Source organism: Polypterus senegalus, chromosome 7, assembly GCF_016835505.1.
Source record: "Polypterus senegalus isolate Bchr_013 chromosome 7, ASM1683550v1, whole genome shotgun sequence".
Taxonomy (NCBI): domain Eukaryota; kingdom Metazoa; phylum Chordata; class Cladistia; order Polypteriformes; family Polypteridae; genus Polypterus; species Polypterus senegalus.
The window spans coordinates 122,816,291-122,834,742 of record NC_053160.1 but is presented as its reverse complement, the minus strand read 5'-3'; the positions used below and the strand labels follow the sequence as shown (position 1 = coordinate 122,834,742).

Below are 18,452 nucleotides of genomic sequence, written 5' to 3'. Positions count from 1 at the left end.
CTGTCCCTTTGATTCTTGGTTCTATGTCAGGTTAGGTTTTCTTCAGTTACTCTGGTTTTATTCCAGCATTTTGAAAGATGCGTACTATGATGTATAACTTTACTCATTCCTATGCAAAATTAAACAAGTTATAAAATGTACATATGCTATAAAACACAGTTCTTACTTGACCTAAGTTAACTCTTTTGTGGCCTGGAGCCTTTTTAATTTTTGTTAATTTAATTACTGAAAGACAGAAATATCACATTTTTATTTATTAATTATATTTAATATAACAAGTCATATTAAATATATTTAATATAACAAGTCATATTTTATAATAACTTAAATAATAAAATGTAATTACAAGTATTAGAAAAGTACATAAAATGTTTTTAATAGCATTTTACAATGTTATGAACTTAAAAACAGAGCATACATAGGCTTGTGGTGGCTGAAACAGTTTTCATAGACAACAAATTGCAATTTAAATGATGCATAAATTGCATACATCAATGAACTACTGTTAGCTGTTGGTTGTGAAGAGTATGGCTAACTTTAGTTCATATTTCTTAAATATTACATTTTTGAAATAATGTGTTAAATTTGCTTGAGCGTGTGCACTCTGATGAAGGCCTTTCAAACGCTTGTGTGCCATTTCAATGCCTGGTACTGAGGATCTGTTTTGCCATCAAGAGTAAAATCTACTCAAGGCACTGTAAATTTCAATGTGTAAGCTAAATAGTAATTGAGGTCACACAGAATGTTTGTCACTTTTAAGACAACTGATTTCAAATTATTTTTAAATGAAAATTTTTGGAATTGTTTTAAACATGTGCATGACTGGTATTCAAGGTATTTTAACAAAATGTGAACATCGCTGGCACATTGCTAAGAAATATAAGGGAACCATATATGAAAGAAATCAGCCTACTGGGATTTCAGTTGTTTCATATGGATAGACAGACAGACACGATAAGTACAATTGCTGTTTTCTCAATTTGTGCAAACACATCTGCATAATGCAGTATGGACATTTATTACTGAATTACTATTACTGATTACTGAATGCAAATCGTGTACAAGCTATTGTATTTTTGTTAAATTATTTTGGTTTGGACATGTGCAGAGGAGAGATGCTGGGTATATTGGGAGAAGAATGTTAAGGATGGAGTTGCCAGGTAAGAGAAAAAGAGGAAGGCCTAAGAGAAGGTTTATGGATGTGCTGAGAGAGGACATGAAGGCAGTGGATGTAACGAAGCTAGATGCAGAACAGAGGAAGATATGGAAAAAGATTATCTTCTGTAGCAACCCCTAACGGGAGCAGCCGAAAGAAGAAGATGACAACCAGATCTTCAAGTAAAAGCATGCTAATTGTAATGCAATCTCCTCTTGTGTAAATTATGTTACTAGATTGTGTTTAATTGCCTTGTAACGGAGTGACAGACCACTAGAATCCAAGGGAGAGATTTGGGGCACCAGCCGAGTGATCAACCTTTTAATGAACAAAAAAAGAAAAAGTTACAGGAGCATGGTGGCACAACAAAAATGTTGGCTGCGGTAGCCCAGGGTAACACTCCTAGTGAGCTGATTTAGCAAGTCACACAGGAGCTGTTTGTCAACTGGTTATCACCCCAAAGTACCTCGTTCAATTTGGTCATCTTGCTTTATATTGTCTGGTCCAGAACAGACAGAGTTAGCACCAGAAGTTGTAGGCAGGAAAATGTGTCTTCACTGAGGGGTTTCCCAGAGCTGTGGGTAAAAGAGAAAAAGCTGTAAGTGTTGGTATCGCCTATCATCCCACAATGGTATTGTTTGCCACAGTTGAGCCTGGAAGGCAATCCCCATTGACCAGAGAGGTGAGCAGACCTAACTCTGAGATTGTGTGTCTTGGAGAGGGCGTCAGCATAGGTTTAGTGTGGCCCTTGTTGATGTTGTACCTATGATTTATAAGGCTGCAGGCTCATGAAGCAGCTGGTAATGTGAGAGTTGGCGTCCTTGTGGGTGCACAGCCAATGCAGAAGGGCATGGTCTGTCACTAGCATAAACTCCCAGCCCAGGAGGTAGTATGGGAGTTGGGTTATACCCCATCTGATGGCTAGGTCCTTCTGCTAAATTGCTGCATACCTCGTCTCCCACTCCAACAGTTTCCAACTGAGGAACATAATGGGGTGTTTGGCTCTGTCAACGAGTTGGCTCAGCAAGCCACCAACATCCGAGGCATTTGTCTAGAAAAGGAAAGGTAATGAAAAGTTAGGAGCAATCAACATGGCAGCTGACATAATTGCTGATTTCAAGTTACAGACATTAAATTCCTCTGTCAGGCTAGTGAAAGGAAGCTGTAACCAGTTGGTTTGATCATACAGGGAAATGCTGCTCAGGCTTCTTGGTAGGCCCAGCCACTTACGAAGGAACTGACTGATGTTTTGCTCAAATCCCTCCACAATGGTCATTGGAACTTCATATATCAGTAGTGGGCAGAGAAGTCTTGGGAGGATTCTATGCTAATAAATCCATGCCTTGTATTATGAACTGCTGATAACCAAATGTTCAGCTTTGTACAAGTTGACTAGACCGCCGCAGTATCTCTCAAGGTGCAGTCAATGATTTTCCCCAGGCTCTTCACTGGCTTCTCAGTCACCAATGGAATTTGGTCTCCTCCCAAAGAAAATTGGTACTTGTCAGATACCCTGCCCTTCCTCAGGACCAAGGATCTGGATTTGACTGGCTTAAAGCTCATTCTTGCCCATGTCATCAATGCTTCTAGCCCTTGGAGGAGCTATTGGCACCCTGGCACTGATGCCACTGTGACAGTCAGGTCATCCATGAAAGCTCCAATCAGAGATAGACGTATGCCAGACTTGGACAGGTCCCTACATTCCATTTCTGCTGCCCTAACAAGCATGTTCATCACCAGGGCAAATAAGGATGCTGATAATAGAGCAGCTGGTCGATAATGCCTTTCTCTAGATGATGCCATGTAGATGTTATTACATTTCCATTCAAATACCAACACTGCTGATAAAGAAAATCTATTGTTTTTATGCACTGTCACACATGCACGAGTAGGGCATAGCCAAAAGGCTCGATGGAGCACGACAGAACTAAAGACTAAAACGGTCCTAACCTTACGTAGCGCCCATGTATGCAAGTCTGTTCTGGTTACCACAGATGACTTTACTTCCAGCTCCCATGGATTACTTCACTTCCGGTCTCCTCTTGATGACTTAATTTCCATTCCCTCCGAATATGATGTCATCTCCAGCGCCTTCAATCAACATCACATCTGCCTTTGATTTCATTTCCTGCCATGTATCCATAAAAGCACCCAGAAGCTACTGTGTTTTGTCAAATGTTTGTTTTACAATATTTTGACTGTGACTTCAGTGCATTAGATCCACCAACATTATAAAGGGCATTCCCCCAACTTTTGACCTTCTATATGTGTTCTTAATTTGTCACAGCACAATGGCTTTCCTATCTAATAATCATATAATTTTGAAACAAACCAGACAAACAGATTAGGAGTGGATACAATTAATAAAATATGGCTGTTATACTAGACATAATATGTTATACAGCACTGAGATACAACAAATTCAAATGCTTACAAAAGTGTAGATCTCGTACTGAAAAAAATGACCTACAACTTAGTATCACATCTTAATACTCACGATCATCTTTGAAAATGTTTTCCACAATGCATCAGAGTATTATTTTCAGATACATTGAAATGTTTGGACTTATGCAGAGACTGCCAGAATATAAGGAGACTAAACCATAGTTGTTAAAGGAAAAAGCCAGCAACAGATAGAAACACTTTTTTTAAATAGATAACACTTTATTTATCCCTGGGGTGGAACTTGCTTTTTTATAAAAGTTCATTAAATTAGTGCAAACATATTATTATATTATAACAAATAAATTCACAGTAGAAGAAAACTAAAAAGAAATAAAACTGAATTGGTTAACAATAAAATGAGCAATCACAGACAGGCATTATAAAAGCATATGTTGTTGGTATAAAGAAGCCCCAACAACATTTTTTGACATACTTCTAATGAATAACTTGCTGGCTGAAAGTACTCAATTTTAGAGTATCAGAGAGAGAAGATGTGCAATGTTGTTCATAAGAGCAGTTTTCCTTTCATTATCTCCTTTAAACTACCTTCAGTCAATCAAAAGTATGTCTCATAACAGACCCTGCCTTTATAATTAGATAGTTAATTCAGTGAGGCCTATAGTGGAATAATGTTACCAGGCCAGCACAGCGTAGAAAATCACACTGGCCACCACAGAGTTGTAGAATATGTAAAGGATGACACTATCCACATAAATGGAGCAGTCTCCTAAGGAAAAAAGAGCCTGACCTGCTCGTTCTTATATTGTATATACAGTAAGTCCTCTGTGTTATGAGACAAGTCCAGCCTATCATTGATGTAGACCCTCAAGTACGTGCAGCTGTGCACCACCTCCACGTCCACTCCCTGAATAATGAGAAGGCGTAGAGGCTCTTTGTGTGACAAAGTTAATTTCTGACAGTTAAGCTTCAGACAATTGTCTTTGTACCAAGAAACAAAGTTCTCCACTTGACTCTTATATTCTGCCTCATCCCCCTTGCAAATATACACCATAAGCACAAATTTATCAGAATGTTTCTGCCAGTTACATTACCTGACAATATACTTACATTGCGAAGTGTACAGAGTGAAGAGTAAAAGACACAGGACTGTTCCTTGTGATACGACAGTGTTGCTCACGTCCATATCAGAAATGCAGTGTAGCACAGACTGACATTATCCTTTCTTGATTTGCCTGGAAAACAGTTTTTACACACTTTGTTTAAAAAGCCAGGAAAAGACACTCTTATTGTCCGCTTAAAAAGTCTCAGTTTTGATGGAGCCCCTGTTTGGAATGCTGCTCTGCACCTTATCTGATAAGATAATCAAGCCCAGACCAACTAACATTGCAGAGACATCTCATAACGGCATCATCTAGACATCCAAGTTCTAACAAAGAGCCATAATTCAATGAGTGCCCACCTTGGTGGACAGAATTTTGCTCAAATCATAAACCAAAAACGATGGCTTTATGCACACCCAAGAAACCAATAGCAAGACCTCCATTCCTTTTTTAAAAAACCATTGCAAAACCCAGGTTTAGGCTCTTCTCATCAAATTCATTACACTCCACCTGGCTGTAACTTTGGCTGTCCATAACTGGACCACATAACCTATAGCCTGTCGTCGTAACACAGGCTTCAGCAATCCCAGCAAGTGGAAGACTTGCCTGTATTGGAGTTAAATGAGGGTGCCATTAGTTCAAACCTTGCTGAAGAATAAGAAGTGCACAAGCAGAGAAAGACCATATATATAAAAACCATGCTTTTGCCTTACTAACAACAGGTAGTGACAGATGACCAGCCAAACCAGCAGGCAAATGTTTGCTAGCAACCGAGGACACTGTGTGTAAAAACTTCAAAGAGAAAACTACATTAGCACCCGCAACCACAAGGTGTAACCAAGGTGAAAAAGGAGACAAGCTCCTGAAACAAAGAAAGTGTGCTGAAGATTCTCCTACATGTCTGGAGAAAGCCAATCAGGAAAGGAACAAAGTATTGCTTACATCAGAATCATAAGTATACAGTACCTAATTTGATTCTAAGAACTATTACTTGCAACTTAGTAGCTAGGACAAAGCCAGCTAATGTAATATGTTATTGGTGTCCCTGCAACTGAAAGTAATATCCTTGTGAAGTTTTGCTGTTATATGTTTCTTCCTAAATATAGTAAAAAAAGTGCAGAGGACCACCTCAAGCACATACAAACTGTGTGTGCAGAAGTGGTTAGGCCAATACAGACTAGTTGTGAACAAATGAACACCATGGTGCAGATAATAAAGGCTTCACAAGTAACTTATCCATCTTAATCACATGAATTGAAAGATCAGAATGTATAAGTTATGTGCCATTTTCTATAGGAGAGAAAAAATGTTATCTAAGCCAAGAGTTAGAATTCCAAAGTTATGAGCCTTTTTCTGTAGGTCAGAAAAATTCAACTAAACTAACATAATTTTATGTTTCTTTTGTTATTATCCTGTGTCTAAATTATATATATATTGTCAGGGATGCCAGGGGCAACGACCCGGCCGGGGCACCGTGAGGGACCGGATGTGGGTCTGCGCCCACCCTGGATCACGTGGGGGCCGTCGCCCTGGTTGCTTTGGGGGGCACGGGTTGAGGGCATGGAAGCCCCACCCTGCAGGGGCCCGTGGTCACCACCAGGAGGCGCCCCAATGCCGAAGGACGAGACACGAGAGGAGTGTGGAGGCGGCCTGAAAAAAAGGCATTTGTGTGGCCAGGACTGTGTGTTGGGGTTTGTGAGTGTGCACTGGACTTTATAATTGTAAATATTGTATATAATAAACGTGCGGTGGTGATTAACAACATGTTCGCCTGTCTGTGTCCGTGCCGGGTCCACATCTGGCGTAGGACGGGGACCTGAAATATTTAAACTTGTTGTGGACGGCCCGGCGCAGCAGGGGACCCCACCCACGTACCGCGGGAGCTGCGTGCACACAGCCCCGCGGGGTAAAGGAACCCCACAGACCGCCAGGGGTCAGCAGGAGAGCCGTTTTCCCCTATTGCGGGCTGGCGGCGTGCAAGCTATGAGTGCAGCGGTCTCCAAGGAGCACGCCGTTGCTGGAGGCGCCTGGGACGGCATGGCGTCAAGAGAAGCTACGCTGAGGACGTTTCCTCGGTTGGACGAGTCCAGGGAGGCGAGTGCCCTGCCTAACGGTAGCCGGTCCTTGGGGGCCGCGCATGTTTCCTGTCTTTCAGGCAGGGGCTTCCCAGATTTGCGTCAGTGGCGGGCGCATGCTGGTCTGCAAGGCTCCGACAGCACGGCGACAGCCGCGAGCGCTGTGGAGGAGGAGACGCTGCAGCTCGAGAGGCGTTGGCAACAGCAAGGCTGCCGGCAAGCACGTCACCGCCGCAGAAGGGGAGGCAAGATGGCCGCGGACCAGAAGTCCCTCCCCCTGACAGGCACGCGATTGGATGGTGTGTCTTGCGTGCCCGCCAATGACTGCATAGAGGCGGGACTAAGGAATGTCCATCACGTGCAGGGGGAGACCCGATTGGGCCAGAGGAGGAGGCCCACAGGAAGTTGCCGGCGTCGGAGGATGACAGACAGGTAGGCTCCACGTCGGATAACTTCCTGTCTTTGCCGGCTGCTCTGTCAGAGCTGGAGGCGTGCCTTCAGCCCGCGGAGCAGCGTTTATTTCAGGTGCTACGTGCCCTCCGGGCAGAGATGCAGGTACTGCAGAGGAAGGCAGTCGCGTCCATAGAAGAGCTTTGTTTGGCGATCCGACGGCGCATCGCTGGATTCTCCAGCCGGAAGTGCACAGCCAAGAAGGTAGATTTAGCCGTCCCCGTACAGCATGAGAGAGGGTCTGCTGAACATGGCTGTGACTCACAGGATCAGCTTCAAGTAAGCAGCCCTCCAACAGTAGGTGCGGCGCAGGAGGCTGTGCGCGCAGCGAGGGGGGAGTCCGGGAGGACGCTGGTTGGACACGGGCTGCTAAGTGCCCCGGGTCCTAGCGCCCTCCGCCCCGAGTTGGCCCCGGTCTCGCGCCGCTCTGTAGGGACGCAGACAGGAAGGAATCCCTTTCTTTTTCATAAGGGGACTCAGACCGTCAAGGTGTCCCAGAGTGAGAGGAGGAATTGGAGGCCAAGTGCCGGTTCCGCCGATAGGTTGGGACACAATGCTGGGTGCACACGTCCGGGTGCTGGCCGCCCTCTGCGGGACGGACCGGGACGGACCCCGGACGAGCAGTAGGACCCACTTCGTCGGGGACCTGCCCTCAGGAGTCGGACCGTCTGTCAAAAGATCTCTCCGCTGGTGTGCGGGTGCCACCACGGCTGGAGGAGGCTGAAAGTGAGCAAGTGGCTCCAAACAAAGGGGCGCGGAGGCCTTGGAGGTGGTGCTGAACGAGGGGGCCCCGGGGTGCTGGTAAGAGGGGGGAGCGCAACTTGTGCGAGGCACAGGAGGGCACCAAGTTGTGGTGCTCAGGCCGCATCTCCGCCCCTATTCCTGTTTGGAGAGCAGGACCGGACCCCGGCTGTCCTGGAGTAGGACCCGCTTTGGGGATATGCTGCCCTCGCGGGACAGGTCGCTCTTCCCGAGTGGCCTTCGCTGGCTGTGGGGCACTGTCAGGGATGCCAGGGGCAACGACCCGGCCAGGACGCCGTGAGGGACCGGATGTGGGTCTGCACCCACCCTGGATCACGTGGGGGCCGTCGCCCTGGTTGCTTTGGGGGCCACGGGTTGAAGGCATGGAATCCCCACCCTGCAGGGGCCCGTGGTCACCACCAGGAGGCACCCCAATGCCTTGGGGACCTGTTACCTCAGCACTTCCGCCACACCCGGAAGTGCTGGGGGGAAGATTTAAAAGGACACCCAGAGAGCTGCCGGGAGAACAGCCAGCACTTCCGCCATGCTGGGGCGTGGCCAACGGGGGAGTGTCGGGAACACCTGGAGCTCATCCGGGGTATGGATAAAAGAGGCCGTCTCCCTTCATTCAGGGCTGGAGTCGGGTAGAAGAAGGACGAGGCAAGAGAAGAGTGTGGAGGTGGCCCGAAGAAAAGGCATTTGTGTGGCCAGGACTGTGTGTTGGGGTTTGTGAGTGTGCACTGGACTTTATAATTGTAAATATTGTATATAATAAACGTGTGGTGGTGATTAACAACATGTCCGCCTGTCTGTGTCCGGGCCGGGTCCACAATATATATATATATATATATATATATATATATATATATATATATATATATATATATATACTTAACTTGCATACCTCCATCTTCTATTATCCATAAATTATATTGTTTTGTTTAATGCAATCAGTGTGTTTGGGTTATATGTTGAATGTATGTATAGTCATGCTAAACCATAACAATAGAAAGTGTAGACTTTCACTATTTTATGAACCTCATTAATAAATTGTACAGATCTCATCATATTTCTTCCAGGTGGGAATAAGCCTTACGAAGCAGATAGATAATGGTATCTTCCACTATTGTTCGATAAGTGAACTGCACTGGATCCAAGTGGTCTTTCACAAGAGAACTCATATATTCCAGGATCATTCTCTCAAAGGTTTTCATAATATAGGATATAAATGCCTCTGGTCTATAGTCATTAGGTGAAGAAGCACCTGCCTTCTTCGGAACTAAAACAATGCAAGATGTTTTCCACAGCAGTGACAATTTTTGCAGCCTTAGTGGCAGACTGAACAGGTGACAGAGAACACTACAAAGTTGGTCAGCAAAGGCCTTAAGAACTCGAGGACTGACTTCATCTCACCTTGCAGCTTTTGTTGTGTGTAGCATCCACAGTTGTCTCCTCACTTGTTCATTGGTTATGGACAGCCCATGCTGACAATAAGAGGTAGATTCATCACTGGCCACACAAGTTAAAGACGTAGCAGTTGTTGATGTACTGTAGTAGGGATTGTGTTGAGAGACTGGTCTTTGGAAGGTGATGCTGGTTGTGGTGGTGGAAGGAGAGAAAATATATTTAAAAAATGGTTCAGGTTGTAAGCCTTATCCAAATTCCCTTCTAGCACCTGAGTCCTAGATTGCTTGAGTCCAGTAATTATGCCCAGTCTATTCAAAACCTCCTTCATGTTATTTTGAGTGAGTTTATTTTCTATTTTAGCTCTGTAAGCTATGGAAGCCGAGAGAGGACATGCAATATCGTTATTTTTAAAATTGTTTTCTTGAGATAAAATTAGTCCATTATCGAGATCTTGAGAAAACAAAAGATTTTGTTTTCTTGAATTTATGAAATAATTGTATCTAACATTTAATGTTTAGCGTATTGAAGACACGTCCTGTTTGACGCAGGCTGAAATATGTTTATGCCTTAGTTTAGAAAATAACAACGTTCATGTGCATCATTTAAAAAGACGGTTAGCAAGGCTTCAGCTGTGTAAGCGTTGCAATCTAAGCAAACCCGATGCCAGGAATAAAGGTTAAGTTTTGTTTTTCCGAGATCTCGATAAAATTAGTCTGTTATTTTGAGGAGACATTTTTAAAAAATAACGATATTGCATGTCATCTCTTGGCTTCTGTAGTAAGCTTCCTTTACTTCACTCAGCTTTTTATTCAGCACTGATGAAAATGTGTGGTAAAGACCAGTTTTTATGACCAATACCACGCACAGATTAAAGTTAATTCATACCTATGGTGTGATCTTGGTCTTAGCAGAGTCAAGGGTCTTATCCAGTGAAAATTGAATATTCCCTGTAACTCTTCATTGAAATCACCATCCATTACCAGGCTGATCCCAAAGTCAACACTCTGAGTTAATAAACACAGAAAACTTTTAAGTTTCTTATTCACATCTGTATTGGAATGTTATCGAGAGAGATAGGATGTATGTTTGGCATTCAGAACTTGGCACTAATGATAACATTAAAATAATTAACAACAAGTTAGGATATAGCGGGTTAGATAATGGATGGGTGGATGGAGTAGGAACTAAATGAATTTGAACTTTACCAAATTTTAGTGTGAAATAGTTCTTACATCAAAATACTGTAACAACGTGCACTGATAATGAGCAAGTTCAGATTACAAATCTTTATAGATTTTTAGAAACTGTTCCAAGGTGGCTTCAAATTTAGTATTATGTGTTCTTTACGGCTTAGTAATATATGAAATTCCTACCAGTTTAGATGCTTAATCTGTAATCTGTTTTAAGGATAATGGTTAAAAATGTTCATATAATGTGGCAAATTAGTCTACCTGTATATTATTCAGAAACTGAGGTAAGTACTATTCCATTATTTCTTTAAATTATAAATGTCTGCATCACAGTGAAAACAATACTGATTTATTTAACAGTTATGGTATAAAGGCAATCTTGTGTATTCTAAAATGTGGCCTCAACATTGTGAGGTAGCTGAAGGTACCTTTGAGGCAGTTTGTTAGGAATGTTGACTCAGAGACCTGGGTTCCAACCAGAAAGGCACTGACCACCTGGAATATGCATAGTGCTCATCCCAAGGACTCATATGTTATGGTGATTGGCTATTCTATTCACTCATATAGGATTGGAGCAAAGCTCAGCATGTGTAATGGAGTGACATCTTACCAAGGGTTAGCTCCTGCCTAGAAAGGTAACGTTAAACTTGCCATAGAAAGTTAACTTAGAAAACATTTATTTATGAATAAGTAAATTTATGAGCTGAAATTAGAAAGCACTTACATATGGTTTCCTTCTAACTTCCCCTTTTCACACCTAGATAAAGCTTGCAATAACATACACACACAAAATAATCTTAGCTTGTACTGGAAATATGAAACACAATAAATGTATCCAGACACAGAGGCAAAGTGAATGTGTAAAATCCACAAAGACCGTGCCCAGGCATTAATTCAAACAAACCCAGACTCACTGAGTGTGTGAGGCAGTGGAAGTAACAATAAGCATGTTAGAAAATAACTTCCTAAACTAAAGATGATTCCTGAAATTGGCATTAAAGTGGTATTCACTGCCACCCAGGGGCAGAAAGACCAGTTACACAAGTGCACTTTTTACCCACATACAGTACATATCAATCAGCTACAACAATAAAAATACTGACAGGCGAACTGAATAAGATTGAATATCTCTTTACAATGGACCCTGTCAAAGATATATTAGGCCAAAAGTGAATTGTCATTTCTTGAAGGTAATGTGTTGAAAGAAAGAAAAATGAGCAAGTGTAAGGATCAGATTAACTTTGACAAGGGCCAAATTGTGATGGATAGATGACTGGGTCAGAAAAGCTCCAAAATTCTGGGTCTTATGGGGTCTTCTGGGTATGCAGTGGTTACTACCTACCAAAAGTGGTCCAAGGACGAATAACCAGTGAACCAGCGACAGGGTCATTGATGTGCATGAGAAGCAAAGGCAAGCCTGTCTGGTCTTATCCCATAGAAAAGCTACTGCAGCACAAATTTCTGAAAAACGTAAGGCTGGCCATGAGAGAAAGATGTCAGAACAATGCTGCCTTGTCTAATAAATTGTGTTTTCTTCTAGACCAAGAGTTCTCAAACTTTTTTTGGCCACAGACCCCTTTACCAAAAACTTTTAAAACCGTTGACACTCTAGTCATTTACTTTACTTACTCAAATTAATAGGCGACAGGGTCATTGATGTGCATGGGAAGTAAAGGCAAGCCTGTCTGGTCTTATCCCATAGAAAAGCTACTGCAGCACAAATTTCTGAAAAACTTAAGGCTGGCCATGAGAGAAAGATGTCAGAACAATGCTGCCTTGTCTAATAAATTGTGTTTTCTTCTAGACCAAGAGTTCTCAAACTTTTTTTGGCCGCAGACCCCTTTACCAAAAACTTTTAAAACCACTGACACTCTAGTCATTTACTTTACTTACTCAAATTAATATGATAGATAGATAGATACTTTATTTATCCCAAGGGGAAATTCACATTCTCCAGCAGCAGCATACTGATACAAAAACAATATGAAATTAAAGAGTAATAAAAATGCAGGTAAAAACAGACAATAGCCTTGAATAATGTTAATGTTTACCCCCCCAGGTGGAACTGAAGTGTCGCATAGTGTGGGGGAGGAACAATCTCCTCAGTCTGTCAGTGGAGCAGTACAGTGACAGCAGTCTGTCGCTGAAGCTGCTCCTCTGTCTGGAGGTAATACTGTTTAGAGGATCCAGTGGATTCTCCATAATTGGTAGGAGCCTGCTGAGCGCCCGTCGCTCTGCCACGGATGTCAAACTGTCCAGCTCCGTGCCTACAATAGAGCCTACCTTCCTCACCAGTTTGCCAAGGCGTGAGGCAACCCTCTTCTTTATGCTGTCTCCCCAGCACGCCACCGCGTAGAAGAGGGCACTCACTCCTCACAACCGTCTGATAGAACATCTGCAGCAACTTATTGCAGATGTTGAAGGACGCCAGTCTTCTAAGGAAGTATAGTCGGCTCTGTCCTTTCTTACACAGAGCATCAGTATTGGCGGACCAGTCCAATTTATCATCCAACTGCGCTCCAAGGTATTTATAGGTCTGTACCCTCTGCACACAGTCACCTCCGATGATCACGGGGTCCATGAGGGGCCTGGGTCTCCTAAAATCCACCACCAGTTCCCTGGTTTTGCTGGTGTTCAGATGTAATTGGTTTGAGTCACACCCTTTAACAAAATCCTTGATTAGGTTCCTATACGCCTCCTCCTGCCCACTCCTGATGCAGTCCACAATAGCAGTGTCGTCAGCGAACTTTTGCACATGGCAGGACTCCGAGTTGTATTGGAAGTCTGATGTATATAGGCTGAACAGGACCAGAGAAAGTACAGTCCCCTGCGGCGCTCCTGTGTTGCTAACCACAATGTCAGACCTGCAGTTCCTGAGATGCACATACTGAGGTCTGTCTGTAAGACAGTCCACAATTCATGCCACCAGGTATGAATCTACTCCCATCTCTGTCAGCTTGTCCCTAAGGAGCAGAGATTGGATGGTGTTGAAGGCGCTAGAGAATTCCAGGAACATGATTCTTACAGCACCACTGCCTCTGTCCAAGTGGGAGAGGGATCAGTGTAGCATAGAGATGATGGCATTCTTTGCTCCCACCTTCTCCTGATATGCGAACTGCAGAGGGTCAAGGGCGTGGCAGACCTGTGGCCTCAGGTGGTAAAGTAGCAGCCGCTCCATGGTATTCATCATATGTGACGTCAGAGTGACAGGCCAGAAGTTATTCAGCTTACTAGGACGTGATACCTTTGGGTGATATACAATGTTTTCCAAAGCCTCAAGACTCTCCCCTGTTCCAGGCTCAGGTTGAAGATGCACTGTAGAGGACTCCCCAGCTCCAGCGTACAGATCTTCAGTAGTCATAGCGATACTCCATCTGGACCCGCTGCTTTGCTGGCACGAAGTCCCCTCAGCTCTCTGCTCACATGGGTTGCTGTAATTGTGGGTGGGGATATCTCTTCTATGCTGGTATCAGCAGAAGGATGGTTGGAGGGTGCAGTACTCCGAGGTGAGAGTGGCTTAGGGTAGTCAAACCTGTTAAAGAAGTTGTTCATTTGGTTTGCTCTTTTCACGTCTCTCTCAATGGTGGCACCCCGCTTCGAGCTGCAGCCTGTGATGATCTTCATCCCATCCCACACTTCCTTCACGCTATCATTCTGCAACTTCTGCTCCAGCTTTCTCCTGTACTGCTCCTTTCGCTGCCCTGAGCTGGACTCAGAGTTCCTTCTGCACGCGCTTGAGCTCATGCTGATCACCGCCTTTAAAAGCCCTTTTCTTCTGGTTCAAAAGGCCCTTGATGTCACTTGTAATCCATGGCTTGTTGTTAGCAGAGCAGCGTACTGTTCTTACTGGAACTAAAATGTCCATACAGAAGTTGATGTAGTCAGTAGTGCAGTCAACAACTTCCTCAATGTTCTCACTATGTGATCCCTGCAGGATATCTCAGTCTGTACTTCCAAAGCAGTCTCTCAGAGCCTGCTCTGCCTCAGGGGACCATTTCCTGAATAAACGTGTGGTTGTAGGTGGTTCCCTCACTCTTGGTTTGTAGCGAGGCTGAAGCAGGACCAGGTTATGATCTGCTTTCCCAAGCACAGGCAGCAGGGTGGCGCTGTATGCATCTTTAATGTTTGCATACAGTAGATCAATAGTCCCATTTCCCTGGCATTTACAATCCACAAACTGGGAGAAGGCAGGTAATGTTTTGTCCAGCGTCACATGGTTAAAGTCTCCAGCAATTGGCACAAGCGCCTTGGGGTGCTGCGTTTGTAACTAAGCAACTGCAGAATGAATGACATCACCCACTATCTCCGCGTTCGCCTGAGTAGGGATGTAAACAATAACAACAATGACATGTCCAAACTCTCTGGGCAAGTAATAGGGATGCAAACTAATGGCCAGCAGTTCGATGTCCCTGCAGCAAGTGGAGATTTTGACGTTTACCTGTCCAGAGTTATACCACCTTGTATTGACATAGAGAGCTAGTCCACCTCCTTTCTGCTTCCCGCAGGTATTTGTCTCTCTGTCCGCTCTAACTGTGCTAAACCCGGGTAGCTCCACGTTAGCATCTGGGATGGTAGTTGTTAGCCACGTTTTGCAAAAACACAACAAACTGTATTCTCTGTAGGCCCTGACATTTTTGACCACCGCGACCAGTTCGTAGGTCTTATTTGGTATTAAGTTCCCATTTCCCAGGATCACAGAAGGCACCATAGGTTTGTAGCGCCACTTCCTTGCAAGCCGCTTCGTTTTTAACTTAGCTCCGGCTCTGATGCCACGATACCGCCTTCTTACATAGTCAGGTAACTAGGGAACTACACCGACATGGGCATTTGTTCTCAGCACTTGAAGTTGACTACTTGAATAGACGAGTCTCTTTGTACAGTACTCGATATTAAATATTTCACTAGATATAAAACTTTTCATTTTAATCACTTATAATTAATGATTGAAAATGATAAAAGGACTACGGAATATGGCATTATCTTGTGCAACACTTAATATCGAAACCTGCACTAACAAAAATTAAAGAAAAAAATACGAGCAGAGTTTTTTTACATTTTTGACATTTATGAAATAAATATGTAAATTCAAAATAAGTATTGTCTGCATTTCTTTTTTGGTTCATATTATTATCTGAAGAAATAAAAACTTTTATTAACAAACAATTTCCAACAGCCCCTGTGATAAAAAAAAAAAACAATAAAGTATGTACTTACTTGAAACAGAAGATTTTTGTTCAAACTCGAATAAATAAACTGTGTCCTCTGATTTTCTTTATCGTAGTACTGCTTCTCAATAAATAATTATATTCAAAGTTTAAATCAAAAATAAGTACATGTCACATCAAACGAACCAATTTATAGTGTTTTATGAAAGCATGACCGTACAAGACTGATAGATTCTGCTAATATCGAATATTCGTCATCTTGTCCCACCGCGAGCAGGTGCGGATGTTCAACGGTTTTTCATGTCCGCACTTACTTTGATGCGTTTGATAAGACAATGCACAGACATGTTTGTGCTAGATGTATTTTCATGCATTCTTACGTGTGACTATTTTAATGACACATTTTACCTTTTCATTTGCAAGTTTGGTATGTAATGTGTTTTTATCAAAAAAGTTTTTTTTTAAATTATTTTACTTCTTAATTAGGTACCTATTGGAATCATAGATAGCAGTAGGAAGGGGGTCTATTTTTGCTGTTGTCGACCCCCAAATTTTTTTTATTGAAACTATCAACCTCAGGGGGTCGATATCGACCACTTTGGGCACTCTTGTTCTAGACCATGTGGATGGCCTGGTACATGTACATGGTTTAGATGGTAAAAATGTGGTAGCAGGATGCACTATGCCAAGCCTGCAGAAGCAGTGTTGCCTGGGTTATCTTCTGCTAGGAGCACCCTGGTTCCTGGCATTTACATGGATGTTACTTTGACACATACCACCTACCTAAAAATAGTTGTAGACCACATAAACCCCTTTATGATAACAGTATTCCCTGATGGCAGTGGCCTCTTTCAGCATGATAATGTGCACAGCCACACTACAAAAATTGTTCAGGAATGGTTTGAGGACCATGACAAAGAGGTCATGGTATTGACTTGGCCTCCAAATTTCCAATCTAGCATCTGTGGGATGTGCTGGAAAAAAAGTCAAATTCATGGAGGCCCCATCTCGAAATTTACAGAACTTAAAAGATGTGTTGCTAATGTCTTAATGCCAGATAGCATAGGACACATTCTGAGGTCTTGTAGAGTCCATGGTGAGCAGTTTTGGCAGCAAGAGAGGGGGAACTACACAATATTAGGCAGGTGGTTTTAATGCCAGTTTGTCATCACCAAAGCATCTTACAGTATAGATTATATCAGAAAATGATAATACAATACAAAGATATGTGTAATATTTTTGTTCAAGGAAATCCATAGCTACTTAAATAATAATAGAAACAAGAACAAAATAGAATGAAATTCCGGCCTGACAAAAATATAAAATCACGTGCTAATGTAAATTCTGTACACATACAATTTTGATAGACATTTTCCTTTATTAACAGTTCTTAGGAAATAATTCCCTTAGGGCTCCTTTCTGTTGTTTATGTTGCTGACTATTCTGTCTATGACAACACTTTTCCAGCTGCAATAGATAGATAGATAGATAGATAGATAGATAGATAGATAGATAGATAGATAGATAGATAGATAGATAGATAGATAGATAGATATTTGATCCAAAGTGTAACTTTAACTTTTTATAGAAGCTGAAACAGGACACGCTGGAGGGACTATGTCTCCCTGCTGGCCTGGGAACGCCTTGGGATTCTCCCGGAAGAACTGAAAGAAGTGGCCGGGGAGAGGGAAGTCTGGGCCTCTCTGCTTAAGCTGCTGCCCCCGCGACCCGACCTCGGATAAGCGGAAGAGAATGGATGGATGGATGAAACATTTTACAAAAAAGACAAATAACAACCCCCCTCAAATACACACAACAATTAAAAAAAAATCTTCTGACTAGGCTATAAAAGAGCAGTCAGGCACAACATTAAAAATACTGACAGGCAATGTAAATGTGTATTGCCTTTACATTCATAAATTAAAAAGGCCACTATTACCACAAAGGCAAGAGTCAATTTTCATGAGCATTATTCAAGGCAGAACATTCATTATTTTGCACTTTATACTCTTGCTAATACTGCTGCTGAAGTAGGTTCATATTATTTTTTCATATTTCATTTTAACTTGTAGTAACTGATTGCAGAATTTGCTATTACTATAAATTATCTCACATTTGAATGGATGTTTTATCACATGATGGTGCTAATATACAGCAAATAAAAAAAAAACCATCATCACCTTTGCAGTGTTCTATTTAAAAATGCAGCTGAAGCAGGAAAACAATAACCTACTTAAAAAAACAAGGAGTACCCTGTATGTATTATTTTACTTTTTTTAAAAAACTTCATTTTATTTTTAGGTTGCTGTTTTAACCATACTACATTTGGAATGATTTTAATAAGAATACATTGAATGAGTAGAAGTGAACACTAGCGAGATGAATATGAATAGATAAACTATCATTAATATAGTAGAATAAGAGAATAATTAGTCTGGTAAAAAAAAAAGCTACAAGCTGCTCCATGTTTGGTTTAGGAGTACTGTATAAAGAGAGGAAAATCTGTACATGCAAGACTGTACCTCAGGTTAACTTCTAAAACTTGAAGTACAAAAATAAGTAACACAACAAAACTCATAAGGGCTCAAATTAAGCAGTACTTTAATTACTCACTCGCTTTAGCTGTGAAACCGTGGTCAGTGTCGCGTCACATTAAAAAAATGTTTCTTCTTAGTTTTCGTGGTAAAATGAACAAGGAAATCATGTTACTAAATAAGCTTTACAACGTCAATCGGACCGTCTCAAGCAGACCTCCCATGCAG

General features: G+C 42.4%; 1 long non-coding RNA gene across 1 annotated transcript; it reads right to left on the bottom strand.

The window, feature by feature from the left end:
- Window positions 1–351: 351 nt before the first annotated feature.
- On the bottom strand, window positions 352–18,445 carry LOC120532826. The gene is made up of 4 exons (XR_005634374.1): window positions 18,304–18,445; window positions 4,670–4,794; window positions 2,107–2,207; window positions 352–1,731 (listed from the first exon to the last, which is right to left on the bottom strand). It is a non-coding gene; the product is annotated as an uncharacterized LOC120532826 (long non-coding RNA).
- Window positions 18,446–18,452: the final 7 nt, after the last annotated feature.